The sequence below is a fragment of the Neofelis nebulosa genome, chromosome 14 (assembly GCF_028018385.1).
Source record: "Neofelis nebulosa isolate mNeoNeb1 chromosome 14, mNeoNeb1.pri, whole genome shotgun sequence".
NCBI classification, from domain to species: Eukaryota; Metazoa; Chordata; class Mammalia; order Carnivora; family Felidae; genus Neofelis; species Neofelis nebulosa.
The window spans coordinates 54,676,609-54,693,572 of record NC_080795.1 but is presented as its reverse complement, the minus strand read 5'-3'; the positions used below and the strand labels follow the sequence as shown (position 1 = coordinate 54,693,572).

Below are 16,964 nucleotides of genomic sequence, written 5' to 3'. Positions count from 1 at the left end.
ACACTCAGAACCTCAGTTTCCTCGTCTACACTCTGAATGTTTTTGAGAGGAAGAATTAAAGGAAATGGCAGACGTAGAGTTTCTATCACATTCAGCTTTTGGTTCACAGCAGCTGGTAACATTAGTACCTGACCCCATCCTTCCTTGAGTAGGTTATCCCTTCAAGGCCTGTGTAATCTGTAGTCTGCTGTCAACACCATACCTTTCGTGTTTTCATGCATGTCATTAATAAAGCATGTTAAGTAGGTTAAGGACAAGGGCAGAGTCAGGTGACACATCACTGGAGATTTCCCTCAAGGTTGACAGGCAATCCATTAGTCAACATCCTTTGGGTACTGGACTGTGCCATCACCCAGTGCACATCTCCACCTCGTTCAGAAGACTGTTCTAAGTGACTAAATGCCTACTGGATTCCACACGTGTGATTTATGTGGTAGCCTGCAATCCTAACTCTGTCAGAAAAGGAAGTGAGAACTGTGTGTCCTATCTGGTTCTTAGTGAACTCTTGCTGGCTCCTACTTGCCTCTACAGTTTTACTGCAGATCAACGCCAAACTTGGCAGTTTATAATTTTCAGAATTTACCTTTCTGTCTGCTTTGAATACCTGTATACTTTTTGTTCATCTCCAACCTGTTACTTCTCTTCCTTTGTGGTTTCTCAAAAATTAGTCGGGGTTGGGGTGGCACCAGGGTGGCTCGGTCGGTTAAGTATCTGACTTCAGCTTAGGTCATGATCTCACAGTTCATGGGTTTGAGCCCCTCATCCAGATCTCTGCTGTCAGCATGGAACTCGCTTCGGATCCTCTGTCTCTCCCCTGCTCTCTCTCTCAAAAATAAATAAACATTAAAAAAATTTAGTGGTGTTATTTCAGCCAGATCTATAAGTTCTTTCAGTACCTTTCCCCCTTCATTCAACAAATATTCTTCTGAGCCTACTGTATATGCCAGGCACTGTGCTTGGCCCTAGGGAGACAGGGATGAATGACACACAGGCCTTCCTAGGCTGCGTGATTTTTGCATGCCAAGTTTTGGGCCGAAAGCTTGAGTTTTAAGAGATTTGGTCATATGGGGTAGAGATGGGGTGGAGGGAATATCTATCCTAATTGTAAGTAATACTAGTCTGTCAGTCCAGCTGAAGGGAGAGAAAGAGGAAGGTAGCTCAGAGAGCTTTTTCAGGAGCCACTGCTGAATGCTGAGAGTGGGGAACTTTTAAATCTATCGAGGCAACAGCACCTACTGTGTGCTAACGGCTGCATTACACACTGGGATACAATGAACAAAAGCCCTCAAGGAGGGCCATCTGGGTGCCTCAGTCAGTTAAGCCTCTGACTCTTGATTTCAGCTCAGATCATGATCTCACAGTTTGTGGGGTCGAGCCCCACATCAAGTCCACGTCGGGCTCTACTCTGACGCATGGAGCCTACTTGAGTCTCTCTCTCCTCTCTCTACCCCTCCCCCTACCTCTCAAAATAAATAAATAAACTTTAAAAAAAAGAGTGCCCAAGGAGCTGATGACTGACATGCTGGGAAATTGTAAGCAGGCATTGCAGTGCAGTGTGATAAATGCTTCTTAAATTCTGGGTAGGGTAAGAGCATGAAGGAGGGGCCCTTCCTGAAGGTCAAAGAGGCCAGAGACCTGAATAACAGGTAGTAGTTAGTCAGGCTCAGAGGGACAGGAAAATAATCCAGGTAGAGGGAACAGCATGTGTGGAAGCTGGGAGTCTAAAGAGTACTGTGCTGCTTTCAGGAAATGGTGGTGGTTGCACTGGCCGGGGTACAGTAGCCCCTAAAGAGATTATAAAGGGCTTGTAATCATGCATTTGGACTTGATCTTAAGGATGTGGGGTGCCATTAGAGGGTTTCCACAGGGGAGCCACCTAATGAGATTGATGCTCTGGAACAGCGTGGGAGATGGAGTGTTCAGGGCCACGGCGAGCTGCTAGGGCACAGTGTGTGGCTGTTTCAGTAATTCTGGGCGAGAAATGCTGATGGTCTGGGATGGAGCATTCTGGATGGGAAGAAGCAGACGGAGTTCAGAGTCACTAAACAGATCTGAGCAGGTGGCTTGCAGTTTATGGTTAAATATTAAAAACAAGAGCCATTGATTATAGTGGTTTTCAAACTTTACTGTATATAAAAGATCACCTGGACAGTTCGTAAAAATGTGGATTATGGGAGTCAGTGTGTATTTTCACCAAATAGTCTAGATGACACGGATGCAGATGGTCCTCAGACCACACCATGAGGAACCCCTTTCTATTAGATGTTTTAAAATGACAGTACTTCTTTTAAGTGTATTCACAGTATGTTCACTTTTCACTTAAGAATGAAGATTCAATCCTGTTATCTCTGTTGAAAATGCAGGAATGGCTCAGCCCCTAGGGTTAATGTGCTAAAAAAAAAAAAAAAAAAAAAAAAAAAAAAAAAGAGCTGTCTCCTCCCTGTTTGCTCTCAGAAAGGGATGCAGAGCCAAGCAGAGTGGCTGTAATCTTGTTAAAACCCCTGCTGCAGATTGTTTGTAAATGAATTTTCAAAGCTTTCAGCATGCCCTTTGCAAGAGCAAGCAAGCGACCATTAATGGAAAAAACAGTATTTCCCCAACCCTTGAAGTTCCATGCAGGTGTGCATTCTTAGTGTTTAAGGCATATTTTGATGCACTTTTTATTGTGATCTTTCTCAGGCCAATATACCTCGTTTCAAATCCCAGCTTCACCATTTATGAGCTGTGTCACCACGAGCAATGGCTGTGGCTATGGCTGTCCTTTCCTTCTCTCATCTGTAAAATGAGAATAAAACCACCTGTCTCATGGGCGTGGTGTGAGGATTGAATGAGAAAACATGTAAACCATGTTGAACAGTGTATGAACATAATAAGCCATTTCTGACCATTACTGCCCAGTAATCTGTAAAAACTTTATATCATTGAATTAGAGGTTAGTCATTAATAAGCACTTCACCTTCTTATTTCGGTCATAGTAATTTAAAAACACACACATTTATGGTGCCCATATGCAAGAATTCTTAAAGAAACATAAGTGTTTAGCAACATGTACCAAACATATGAATAAATAGGCCAATAATAACGATGGATATTTATTGTGCACTTACAATTGTCCCAGTCTGTCCTTAAATTCTCACAATGATCCCATCAAACAGGCGTGCTTGATCCCTTTTTGGATTGAGGAAGCTGAGGTGTGGAGAGATTAAGTGATTGCCTGTGGTCACATTGTCATTCAAGAAAAGATCAAATATTTGAACTCAGAACCTTCCAAAGCTAGACGCTGCTCTTATCTACAGCTGTTAGATACGTATTGTCAGTTAAGTGAAGTGTGGTTAGTAACACTCAGATTTATGCCAAGTAAATTAAGAAATTGACTCATCTTGAATGTGAAATGTGTAAAAATTGATTACCAAAATGTTTTCTGTGGTATACAGCTCTATTTAAATCACAGTGAAGCCTGCACTCCACTTCCCACAGGCAGCCATTCAGGAGCTATGCTAGATGATCTTTGAGGGCATCTCGGTCAGGGTGTCTTAGAGCCGTGCTTCTCCAACTTGAGTGTACAGATATCTCAAGGGCTTGTTAAAAACCAGATTACTGGGCCTCACCCCTGCCTCTGAGTTGCTGCCTCAGTAGGTCTGGGATGTGGTCTGAATGTGGGCATTTCTAACAAGGTCCCAGGTGCTGCTGCTGCTACTGCTGATTTGGGGACCAAACTTTGAGAACCACCATCTCTGAGGAATAAGTAGATGATTTTGGTGAATTTAGGAGCAGAGGATGGTTTAAAATCTACCCCATGATTGCCTGACCTGCTCCACAGACCTCGTTGCTTAACTTGACCAAGACGCTTGGAAGCGACAAATCGTCAGCTCTAACATGGAGATGGTTAGATGAAAATCAAAATATAAAAATCTTTATTTTATCTTTAATATTTCCAAAGCAGGGCAGTTGCTTTCTGATGTAGAAACTTTTACACAGTCTCTTCCCCTTCCCCAAACAGTGGAGCCTGGTTTAAAACCCAGGTGGTTCCCTTACCTGTGACTCAAACCCAGTGTTTGGCTTTAGAAGTAGGTACTTTACCCAGTTCTGGGCTATGTTAAGGAAGCACCATGGAGCAAGGATTTTCTCCCTCGGTGAGGATATATTTATAGTCCAGTGACTCTGGGGGTCTTCTCATGTCTCTGGGCTGGTCTCATTGTCGACACTAAGGGGGAAAGTCATGGAGTAACCTAAGCAAAACCCAAAATGACGTCATGTAATCTCTCATCGTTTAGGGCTACTCAGGGTCAGAATGACCCAAGAATGGAGGATCATCTCAGGCATGTTGGACCCTAAAATTGGGATAGGGTAAGGCAGACATTCTAGTTTTACTTGTAACTGTTGATCTTCCATGGCAGTAAGAGGTAAGAGTACAGAAAGATGAACGATCTGCAGAGCATTTCTTTTCGTCTGTGGAATATATTACATTAAAGTGGATTTGCTCTCTGGGTTTTTCCTTAGGGAGACTTGTGCCTCTGGAAATGCAAATAGTTGTTTATCAGAATGGAAACTCTGGCTAGATGAGTAACTGGAATAAACCCAATTCATTTTCTCATCACCAGGAGATTGAAGAAATTATGGTATGAGTATTACAATGGAATATTAGATAGCAGTCAAATGAATGCACCGCAAATATATGGAGAATCTTAGCAATATGATTTTAAATTAAAATTGTCCCCAAAAATTGTAGATATCATGGTAGCCTGTTGTAAAAGTGAAAGATAGACAAGACAGAAAATAAAAAAGAATCTGGTTTTTTGGAATATATATAGATGTGGTAATTCTTTATAAAAAGGAAAGGAAGGAAATGGTGAACAGGGTATAAGATGAGGAGGTAAATACAAGTTAGTGTGGATGTTCTAGTTTTTATGATGGGTGGTGTTTTCTTCCCTGATTATTATGTTAAATGTAAACAAAAACATAAATACAATAAATGAATACTAAACAAATAAACATAAATACTGGTTCATACAAACCAGTTAGTAAAGAAACAAAGATAGGCTTGCATGGACCAATGATGAGAGTGTGTCAAGAACCAAGGAGTCTGATTAATCCAATTCTGTGCATCTGCGACTCATTTTTAAAAGAGGAGGAGGGAGTGAGGAAATCGATTTCTGAGTTGCAGAGAAAATAATGAAATGTCACCTTCTAGGCCCATGCTTGGTTCCCACATAGCACTGTGGCCTGAAGTCTTCTCCTCTTTCTCCCATCTCTCATGTCATTTGGTCCATTTGGTTCTTTATAAATGAAGGTCACTGAGGGAAGATATCAGTAGGTCACTGAAGATCACCGGCAGAGTCATTCAGACAAACCATGGCTGTAGTATCACTGGGGTAGGAAAAACATGTGGTTCCTTTTCTCTGATACCTACTTCTTGGAAAAAGGTAACACGTCTACATTTTTTTCTCAGAGAAGCAAAAGTAGGAATTTTAGAAAATGAGGAAGACTGTGTCCAGTACAAAAGACCTGTTGCCAGGGGCGCCTGGGTGGCTCAGTCGGTTAAGCGGCCGACTTCAGCTCAGGTCATGATCTCGCGGTCTGTGAGTTCGAGCCCCGTGTTGGGATCTGTGCTGGCAGCTCAGAGCCTGGAGCCTGTTTCAGATTCTGTGTCTCCCTCTCTCTGACCCTCCCCCGTTCATGCTCTGTCTCTCTCTGTCTCAAAAATAAATAAACGTTAAAAAAAAAATTAAAAAAAAAAAAACAAAAACAAAAGACCTGTTGCCAGACGCAAATTTGGGGGCCTGTGTCTTAGAAGGATGTTAAACGACTTGCCTCTGAAGTGCCTTTATTGCCTCATTTCCTTGCTATTGCTTTTCCTCTGGTGTTACTTCCCTCGTATGCTGTTCCCTTTACCCTGCACGACTGTTTCCACAGCCCCTCGTGCTACAGGTTTGAATGGTCATGGGTAGTTTTGAAAGCTGGCTAGTTTAGTCAGCCTCTTCCATGGAATCTTAATCTTTCTAGCAGGAAATAGTACTTCCCTTTGTTGACCTCTTTTAGAACCTAAGTTAGCTCCCTGCTAAGGCATTTGCCTGTTTCTGACAGCAGGATCAGTGTCTCAGCCTGACATTTGCTAGGTGTACCAAGAGCTGTGGGCATTCAAATATGAACTAATGACATCTCACCCTTGTGGAATGTCATCTCCCACCGTGCGTGTGACCCACAGTCTCTAGGAGAAGGTTCTCTAGTTGGCTATTCTTTCGTGTGTTTCAGGCTCTCACGTGAAATTGGAGAATTCAGTCGATACAGCCCGTATCTGAGGATTCCCTTGTTGATTTATAATCTAATTGGAAGAGAACGAATCCTTACCATTCTCTATCAGAACCATCTTCTGTTTGTTTATTTTCATGCTAGTTTTGGTTTGCTACTCACACTTCACCGGACAGCTCACCTCATTCCTGGTTCCTGATCCAAGTCCTTTTCCCTGATTCTGGTCTTACATAGTGTTGGGATCCAGATGTCGTTCAGGGAGGGTAATCATAAGAAGAAAAATAAAAATGAAGGCAGTATTTTAAAGTGTTTGCCGAATGCCAGGCACTACTTTTTCATATATTAACTTATTTAATCTTTTCAACAACTCGACGAGATAGATGCTATTATTTTTTTCCTCTCATAGAAGAAAGGGAGACACAGAGAGGGTACATGGCTTTTCCAAGGTCACACAGCTAGTAATGGAAGCTACTAAACCATAGCACCTCATAAAAAGCAAAGAGAAACAACTTCACAGAAATTGAAATGCAAGAGAGAAACAGAAAAGGGGATACATCATTCATGAACCAACAGGAAAGGACATTAAGATATGAGAAGTGGAGCATGACTGAGTGCTGACAAGGTCCATTGATGTAACTCTCTGACAGACTGTCTCAGTGCAGGAAAGGGGAAGTTCAGCGCTGCTGAGAAAGTCAAGGGAGTGGGCTGAGATCCAGAGGCAATTTCAGTGTAGATGTGGATCGTGGCACCCCTGGAGGTGAGGCCACTGTCACAGGTGGCGGGGCCTGTGAGTGCGGAACAAGAGCTGTGTGGTATGACCTGGAGACTGTCACATGGGGTGGCAAAGATGAAGAGAGGCAATCAAGGCTGTTAGATATTAGAGTCTTTTTTCTTTTTTTAATTTTTTAATGTTTTTTTTTTTTTTTGAGAGAGAGAGAGAGAGAGAGCATGAGTGGGAGGGGCAGAGAGAGAGGGAGACAGAATGTGAAGCAGGCTCCAGGCTCTGAGCTGTCAGCACAGAGCCGGACGCGGGGCTCAAACTCACAAACTGTGAGATCATGACCTGAGCTGAAGTCAGAAGCTTAACCGACTGAGCCACCCAGGTGCCCCTAGATCTTGGAGTAAATTAGGAAAACAGTGTTTACGACAAAAGTGAAATTAAAAAACGAAATGAAACACCATGTTGTCTTAGGGTGTTGTTGCAGGTCGCTGCAGTGAGTAGTAAATTATGTCATCTCCTAGGAAGTGGGTGTTTTTGTTCCATTCATGGTCTCAAACTGCCTGCGGACAACACCACTTCACTGAGAGTAGAAAGAAAATGAGGTGACTTCGAACAAGACTCATCCTCTCCCTTTCTCTTACACTCTGGACTTAAAGTCACAGACCTCAGTCCTAGCCCTGACCCTGACTTTAATCAGTTCGCATTTCTCTCTCCCAGGCCTCATCACCTCTTCCCTCCCCCGTTAACTCATTCTGCATTGACACCCCTACTCTGATCCCACCAGCCACCTCCAGTTTGCTTTTCCCTGATTTAGGTTTTCCTGCCAGACCTGGAGGGCAGGCACTTCATTTTGGTAAACACTGGATAAACAACACTTCTCCTTAAATAGAAGCAGCAGACTCCCCATCTAGCTTTTTTAAAGGGGCAGAAAGTCTGTTCAGTTCTGTGAATTTGACAAGAAATTAAAGATAAGGAATGTGCAAAAGTCTGGAAAATTTTTCAGGGAGGATTTGCTTTCCTTATTACCAGGCTCCCAGAACAATCAGTTAGGATGAAGTTCATGGCCACAGTGGATGTAACCCTTCCCAGACCTGTTCGGTGGAAGGCAGTGGGAGATGGAACCACCTGCCAAAGGGTTCGTGTCTGATGCTGATTCATCGTGGAAGATGATGTGTTGCCTATGTGGCTCATTTGGTGCCATTCAGCATGTTAGCCTTGGACACATTGGCCACACCCAAGGCAGCAAGTTAAGGCTGATGGCATAACCCAGATGGAGAGTTTTCTAGATTGTGAAGTTATTCTCTCTGCTGAATGGTATTTGACACCCCCAGCTCCAAACTGGCCAGTCCTTCCTCTTTAAAACAGGATTATGAAGACTTCAAACCATGGACCCACTACTAATTATCCACTAGCTTTGCAAACCAACATGTGTACACATGAGTTTGACTGGACCTGGGCCAGTATTCAAATGTGTGCCTCCTCCAAGTCCCTGTCTTCCTTTCCAACCCTCTGAAGATGGATTTAGCCCAGGAGGGTGCCTTCGGAAGGCCAGGAGGGTGCAGGCCACTCTGGAAGTTAGATTCTTCTCTTCTGGGCTCTTTGTCTTCGAACTGACTCCTCCTGTTGGCAGCTGGTTCACCTCGACTTCTTACTTACCTTCAACTTCCTATTGAAGAAAGTCTTTGCAATCTGACTGTGCCTGGAGGGAGATTCCATGTGCTCTTTATCTTTGGAGCTCTCCTCCCCAGTGTGGTCTGTGACCGCTGGCTGCACAGTCATCTGAGATTTATTGAAAATGCAGATTCCTGGATTCCCCCCAGGTCTTCTGAACTGGAATTTTTGTGACTGTTACCCAGAAGTCTGCACTATTATTCAACTTTCCAGTGATCTTTAGGCACAGTAAGGTTTAAGAATCATTGCATTATTAATAAGTATAAAATAAATATTTATGAGCCTGTCAAGCACATCTCATGCATTTCACTTTTCATTTATTTCAGCTTCACAACAATCCTCCAAGATAGGAACTGCTATCCACCTAGAGTGGGGCTGACACATAGCACATGGCACATGCTCAAGAAATTTTTGTTAAATACACACACACGCACACACACACACATACATAGACATAGACATATACATACACATATACATATATACATACATATATACATGGAGTCAGGCTGTTATAGTGCCTTCTTTAGGTAGAGCTTGTTGGGTGTGTGACTTTGCAGGCTGGCTCCTCCTTCTGCTGATGCTGGGTAGTGCATGGCAGTGGTGATAGAGGATCCCAGATTGACACCTGATTGGCCTTTGGTTGAGTTGATGGATCTCTCATCTAGCATTCTCTTCCTGGCCATCTCTGGCAAATTAAAAGGGCCACTTATTTATTTATTACTAATGAAGAGAGCAAGCCCAGGGAATCTGGGTGGTCATTCACGAAACCAGACAACACCTGGTGTCCTTCCTGTAGTTTACTCAAGTCGGTCAATACACAGACTTAATTTTCCCTGGGGGTGAAGCAAAGGGAGACTAGTTGTATCCTGGGTTCCTGTCAGAAATGTTCACTTCCTCCTGCTTTCTTGAAGTTTCTTTACACCCTCTATGTTTATCATTTCTTTCATCCACTTTCTTGGTTAGCAGGTGTATTCCCTGTATTTCTGCCAAGACAGGCAGCTCAGCCAACCCAAGATAAAGGAGTGAACAGGTGAAGTTGTCTTCGACCCTGTCAGGCCTCTTGGGCTTCCTTTCTCATGCTCCTCCCCTCCTTTTCTCAGACCTTCAAGCTACCAGGCTCAGGGGATTGGCCTCTGATAAATGTACAAACCTATGTACATTTTCCCGGGGGCTTTCTGAAGGCAAGGTTCTAACCTGGGTGCAACTCTAGAGATTTTTGGAGGAGACCATAGGGAGTTTGTTTTAAAACCACAGATGTTTTAGACATACTCTGTTGTACATGCACACACATACACACACACAGTAAAAAATAGAAACATATTCTCCACTGACAAATGGCTGAAGGAGAGCCACTTTTGTAAAAAGAGTGATTATAAAAATGTTTGACTTAAAGGGGAGCCTGGGTGGCTCAGTCGGTTAAGCATCTGACTTTGGCTCAGGTCATGATCTCGTGGCTCGTGAGCTTGAGCCCCTCATCGGGCTCTGTGCTGACAGCTCAGAGCCTGGAGCCTGCTTCAGATTCGGTGTGTCTGTCTTTCTCTCTGCCTCTCCCCTGCTCACTCTCTGTCTCTCTCTCAAAAATAAACATGAAAGAAAGAAAGAAAGAAAGAAAGAAAGAAAGAAAGAAAGAAAGAAAAATGTTTGACTTAAATAAGAGAAGGCATTTCCTATTGTGGGACTTTTTAAGGGAAAGGTGTTTAAAAAGCTCTCTTCTGGCCTTCAAGCCACTGTACCAGTAGTTCTAACTAGAAATAGTAATAGCTAACATATACTGAGTGCTTGCCATGTACGAAGCACTGTTCTAACTTCTCTGCATGCTTCACCTAATTCCTGCAATCCCTTAACAATACTTACTATTAATATCTTCATCTCCATTTCACAGATGAGGCATCGAAGGCAGAGAGAGAGGGTAAATGATTTGCCTAAGGCTTTACAGAGTTAGAAGAGGCATGATTCAAACCCAAGTGACTAGACTCCAGGGCCCTCTTAATACTATATTAAATGGCATGACTGCTTTTATTATAAAATGCTTTTTCTTTAGAAAAAATTAGATTGTTTCAAAGGAAAAATAAATTGCCAGTAATTGTAGTGCCTCCTATTTTTTTTTTTGAAGAGTAATATGCACATGGTTAGAAAAGCCAAATAGCTCGGAAATATATAAAATGAAAATAAGGGTCTTGTTATATCCCACTGTCCCATTTCCAAGAGAAACTACTATCATCAGATCTTTTTTATCCCTCAATAAAAATGTTCTATGCATGTAGCCAGTTATATATAATTTAAAGATTTGTTTATCAAAATCAGGCATGCCATACCCACTATTTTGCTTCTTGGTTTTCTTTTTTTTTCTTTTTAAAGCTTATTTATTTATTTTGAGAGAGAAAGAGAATGCAGTAGGGGCAGAGAGAGGGCAAAAGAGAGAGAATCCCAAGCAGTCTCCACGCTGTCAGTGTGGAGCCAGACATGGGGCTTGAACCCACAAACCATGAGATCATGACCTGAGCCAAAACTGGAAGTCAGACACTTAAACAACTGAGCCACCCAGGCGCCTCTGCATCTTGGTTTTCTTATGTAGCAACAGGTCTTCTAGATGTTTTCACTCCAGCACACACAGCTTCATGTCACTCACTCTTTGTCATGATTGTAGACTATACTCTTAGGTCCCTGTATCATCTGATTTCACCAGTCACTATTGATGGGCAATTAGGTTGTTTTTTTGATGCTTAGGTGCAGAACAAATTCCTAACAATACAGCTTTCTTTTTTATGGATATTACACCAACTCACACTCTTGCTAACTCTTATGGGAGTATTTTTCCCAAACCTTCAACAGAAGTAGCGATATCAAACTGTTTTTTTAATTTTTTGCCAGTCTTGTAGATGAAAAAAAAACCCTTGTTTACATTTACATTTATAATGTTATACATGAGATTGAATGGCTATTTGTGTAGGTTGATCATTTATTTTTCTTTGCCATCTGCCTGTTCATGTCCTTTGCCCATTTTTCTGTTAGTTTTTTTTTTTTTCTTATTTGTATGAGCTTTTGGTAAATTAAGGAGATTGGCCCTTTGTCTGTCATATGTTGTAAATATTTTCTTTCAGTTTATTATTTGTTTTTGACTGCCGTTTTCCCATAAGCAGTTTTACAGTTATGTAGTCATATTTTTCAATACAAAATTATTCTCTAAATACTTTAAATTTGAACTTCCTTTTGTTTTTAATTGTTTATATATATTTTTAAATTTACGGTGTCTCCATCTATTGAACATCATTCAAAATGAAGATAAATCCTTTCTGTAATTCAATGAAAATGATGCTTAAAATTTTTCAGAAAGACTTCTGAAATGCAAGAAAACTTGTGTATATATTTTCAATCAGTTTATTGATCTTTTGATCAAATATTCCTTTTCTAAGATAAACATCTATAGGGGTTTTAGGGAATAGTTTGCAAAAACTAAAGTAAAAATCCTTTAGGTTGTGAAGCATTTCTTGGATTCATTGGCTAGGTGCCCCAAGGCTTTGCAGCTCAGAGTCTGTTCTACCAAATCTACTTTAGAAAAGCTTTTTTTTTTTTTTTTAATTTTTTTTTCAACGTTTTTTATTTATTTTTGGGACAGAGAGAGACAGAGCATGAATGGGGGAGGGGCAGAGAGAGAGGGAGACACAGAATCGGAAACAGGCTCCAGGCTCCGAGCCATCAGCCCAGAGCCTGACGCGGGGCTCAAACTCACGGACCGCGAGATCGTGACCTGGCTGAAGTCGGACGCTTAACCGACTGCGCCACCCAGGCGCCCCAGAAAAGCTTTTTTTTTAGAGTGTCTTCTGTAATTACATGTGTCCACCGCCCCAGTTGCCCCTTAATCGCTCTGCTTGGCTTCAGTGAAAATGGCCTCTCCTCCCTAGAGACTTTTAAATAAAATATCTGTGTATCTGTGTGTGTGTTGGGGGAACAGGGGGAGGATGAAAGGATGGGGAACTATTTTTTTGTTATTTTTTTCTTTTCTAGTTTGCTGCCTCTATTTGAGATGGGGATATAGGTGGCCAACCTGAATTAATTTGATAGCTTTGTAATGACAAAGGATAAAGGAAGGTTTGGGGTTGCTTCAATCAGTGGTTTAGAATGGCTTAACACGGCTTTAGTCGACTGTCTTCAGAGGCCTGTGATGCTCTGATGTTTGAGGAGGACTCCAAAGTCTCCTGAAAGCAGGCAAAAATAATAATGTCCTAAGAGACCAGATTGCAGACAGTGTTTCAAAACAATAAGTCTAGTTATTAGTTTTTGCACATACTATTTTTGTTTCCATTTTTCCTTTTCTAACTCCTGGCCTCACCATCACATGCACAGAATGCTTATTACCCTAGCAAGAGTACAGTGGTACTACCTACCAAACAAGAACCACCAGAGCTTCTGGAGGCCAGCGAGCTGAGCTTCTTGATAGTTGGAGAATGCCTTTTGCTGCAGGATGTATAGTCACTAAGACATTGACAAAACAAGTTCATCCTCCCCTTTTCAGTCCTGAAATCCTGCTCCACAAATGCCAGCAGCTGATCGAAGACAATATTGATGAGGATGACTTAGATATGCATATTTTCAAACCCTGTTTAGCTGATCAAGCACAAGTCTTCAACAGCCAAATATTGTGTCCTTTGCTTTGTCAGAGTATTCTCTGTGACATCAGAGATTTACCTTTGGGTATCTATGCACAGGCACATGGGAGCAAACACATTCTTGACCACAAAAACAGCTTTAGGCTAATGCCATCCAAAAATACATATGATGCAATGTATATTAAAAGTTTTGAAATTGAGAATATCCTTTGACTTAAAAATTCCTGCAGGTGTTTACTCTAAAGAATAGCAGGCAAGGGGGCGCCTGGGTGGCTCAGTCCCTTAAGCATCTGACTTCGGCTCAGGTCATGATCTCGCGGTTCGTGAGTTCAAGCCCCGCGACGGACTCTGTGCTGACAGCTCAGAGCCTGGAGCCTGTTTCAGATTCTGTGCCTCCCTCTCTCTCTCTCTGACCCTCCCCCGTTCATGCTCTGTCTCTCTCGGTCTCAAAAATAAATAACCGTTAAAAAAAAAAAAAGAATAGCAGGCAAGGGTATAAATTTGCATTCCCTGGAATATCCATGAAACATTAGGCCTGTATTTTAAGAGCATGGACCCTGGTCAGATGACCTGGGTTCAAGTCTTGCCCCTACTTCTTGGGAGTTGTGTCCCCTTGTGCATGTCACTCAGCTTCTTGGCCTCATTTGTGAGAGGGGCTGATAATTGTCCCCTACCCCTTGGAGTCTGTACTGTCATGAGAAATAAGTGAATAAATATGTGGGACCCTGGGTGGCTCAGTTGGTTAAGTGTCCGAATTCAGCTCAGGTTATGATCTCACAGTTTGTGAGGTCAAGCCCCATGTCAGACTCTGTGCTGGCAACTCAGAGCCTGGAACCTGCTACGGATTCTGTGTCTCCCTCTCTCTCTACCCCTCCCCCACTCATGCTCTGTCTTTCTTCATCTCTCAAAAATGAATAAATGTTAAAAACTTTTCAATAGATAAATAAACATTTAAAAATAAATAAGTAAATATGCTTAGAATGGTTTTTGGCACATAGTGTTTGTTACTAATAATATAATAATTGGACATAGCCTATATATTCATTGATTTAATAAAACAAAATGTAGTATGTTTAAAGATACTCACATATTAAAAGAAAAGCAATTAGGTTGCATAGTAATGTATTTACTAGGAATGCTGAGTAATTATATACCAAAAGGTTAACTATAGTTATTTATTTATTTATTTATTTGGTGATGGAATAATAGACTACGTTTTGTCCTATGAATCATTGCTATTTTCTAAATTTTCTACAAAGGAAATGTGTAATAAAAATTGTCCTTTTAACCCCTGCATAGGAGTAATAATGGCTAACACTTATTGAGACCTTACTACATCTCACACACACACACACACACACACACACACACACACACATTCATTGCTTACAGTAACCTTGACAGATGCCATGATTATCATCTCTGTTTAACAGATTTAGAGACTGAAACAGAGAGGTGAAGTAATTTGCCTAAAGTGAGTGGTAGAGGTAGGATTTGAACCCGGTCTGTCTGACTCAGGGCCTGTGTTTTTAGGTTAGGTACTCTCTTTGTAGGATTTTAATAATACAAATGAGCATTGAACTACAGCACCCACAACAATAACCTAGTTGCATACAAATTCAAAAGAAACAGAGTGCCTCTCCTTCCTTGAGTCTTTGTTGCCAGCTAGTAGATAAATCGGGGCTTTTCAGGTCTCCGGTCTTCCTCTTATTTGTCTTGCTTAGTAAATGATGTAGTAAAATTGACCTTTCCTTGTACCCCTTCAAAAGAGTGTATTGACTTTACATTGCATTAACCAAACTGGAAATGTATTTTAAAAAATAGGAAACTGAAATGGCGTAAGTAGCATAGACATTTTTCTCTATCATATTACTCAGTCCTGAATGCAGCCACTGGGTACCCCAAAAGAGTCTTCTAACTTCTTTCAGAGTGCAGAAGGTATGTTAGAGAAGTATACGAAAAAAGTGACCTTGGACCCTGCCCATACCTAAGAGTCAATATATTGAGTTCCAATAGCAATAAAACATGGAACAGTCTTGTCCCTTCGGTTCAGAGTACATAATTACCAAAGATCAAAGTCAACTTGAGGAAACAATGGATTTTCAGCAGTTGTCTGTCTTTGTTCTAGAATTTCTCTTGTTATTCAGGTAGTAAAGTTATAATTGATGGGCTTTTGTGTTTCTTTTAAGGAATGAAAATTGGGGTGTTTCAGAGCCATAATTTTATGTTAGAAAAGAATATCTCAAACCTGGTGGCTGCAACCACAGGATCTATTTTTGAAAAATGTCTGCCTTTATCACTTAATAACCAACCTGATAATTTACTAGCCGGCAAGGCTGGTTGATTAAGGCCATGAGGACTGGCGTATTGCTGGACAGCACTACCAATGATGCATCCTTGAGATTATAAAATACTTCAGGTTAGCCAGTGCATTACTCAGAGGCAACTAATTACATTTGGGGAGCTCATTACAATGTTAGACAGTCTCTGAAATCCAGAAGGAATAGCCGGTCTCAGCCCTGATAAATTGCCACCCTAGTTCACCCAGAATTCTGGTGGGAATTGGGATTCACTGCTGACATCTGTGCTAAGAGGTCATTCTTGGTCTCTTTTCCACAAGAGGCTGCACTTCCTGAGAGGTCCTGGAAGCCAGGAAAGGGATTTTTCTCTCTCTGCCTTGCCATCACCTGGCAAAACAAATACAACCCATCAGTGAGAGGATCTGTTCACCAGTGGGCCAGTCTGGCTGTGTCTTGTACCAATGGGTCATCTTGGCAGTTAGGCAGATGGTGGTATATAGTTTACCCAGGAATCTCCCTGGCGCCCCTCCTTCCTGCTGCCTTCCTGAGGATGCAGCCTGGTATGGAGAAGTGGCAGGGGAACTTGGTCCTGGCCAGGACTTTTCCCCCACAAGCATTGGACAAATCAGCTTTGACTTCTTCAGTGTAGAATAGTGAGATATATGTCTGCCTTACAGAGTTGTCAAGATTAACAGAAACAAAGAATAGAAATCATGTCCTTATAGGGCCTTGTGTTATTATTGTGATGATAATTATTGTTAGAATCTCAAAGGATTTAGATTATTCATATTTTCTTCAACTCAAAAATGTGAGTTGGCTCTGGGTTCTAGACCAGAAGAGTCATAAATTGTGTTGTAGGAGTTGAGAGATAAGGTCAAATAAAATTGTATCCCTAGATTTATTTTCCAAAAGCATATGGAACATTATCTTTTTTTTTTAAATCTTCTCTTTCTTCTTCCCACTTCTTCTCTTTTGCATCTTTCACTCTCCTTAACTTCCCCAGGCAATCCTTGGAATATTTCCATTATTACTATTCCAGAACTATGTATTTTTTGTTAGAAATGAATTCATATTAATTATTCTGCAACACAGCATGTTTCTAATTACATACTGAACTGTAGTCTGTGCTCAAAATAGAATGTGATTTTTGTAAAGTAATGAACAATCCCCCTACCCGCTCCCCCCCCCCCACCAAGTAAAACTTCACATATCAGTATAATCCAGTTTCCATCACTGTCACTGAACTTTCTTCATTCTGTTTGGAAATGTTCCATTTCTGCTTTTTGTTAGGGTTGTGCTCTTAATAGAAAAACAGCAGCTGGAGTCAGAGAGTCACTGATCAGATAGTGCCGGTTCAAGCAGTTATCCGGACCCAGGCTTTCTTCCCAACGGCTTCTAACAGACTGATTCTCT

The 16,964-nt window shown here is 41.5% G+C and overlaps 1 protein-coding gene across 4 annotated transcripts in view; it reads left to right on the top strand.

Moving 5' to 3' along the window:
* Nucleotides 1–16,964, top strand: part of SYBU (syntabulin) — a 112,716-nt gene that overhangs the window by 83,361 nt on the left and 12,391 nt on the right. The window lies entirely within an intron of this gene.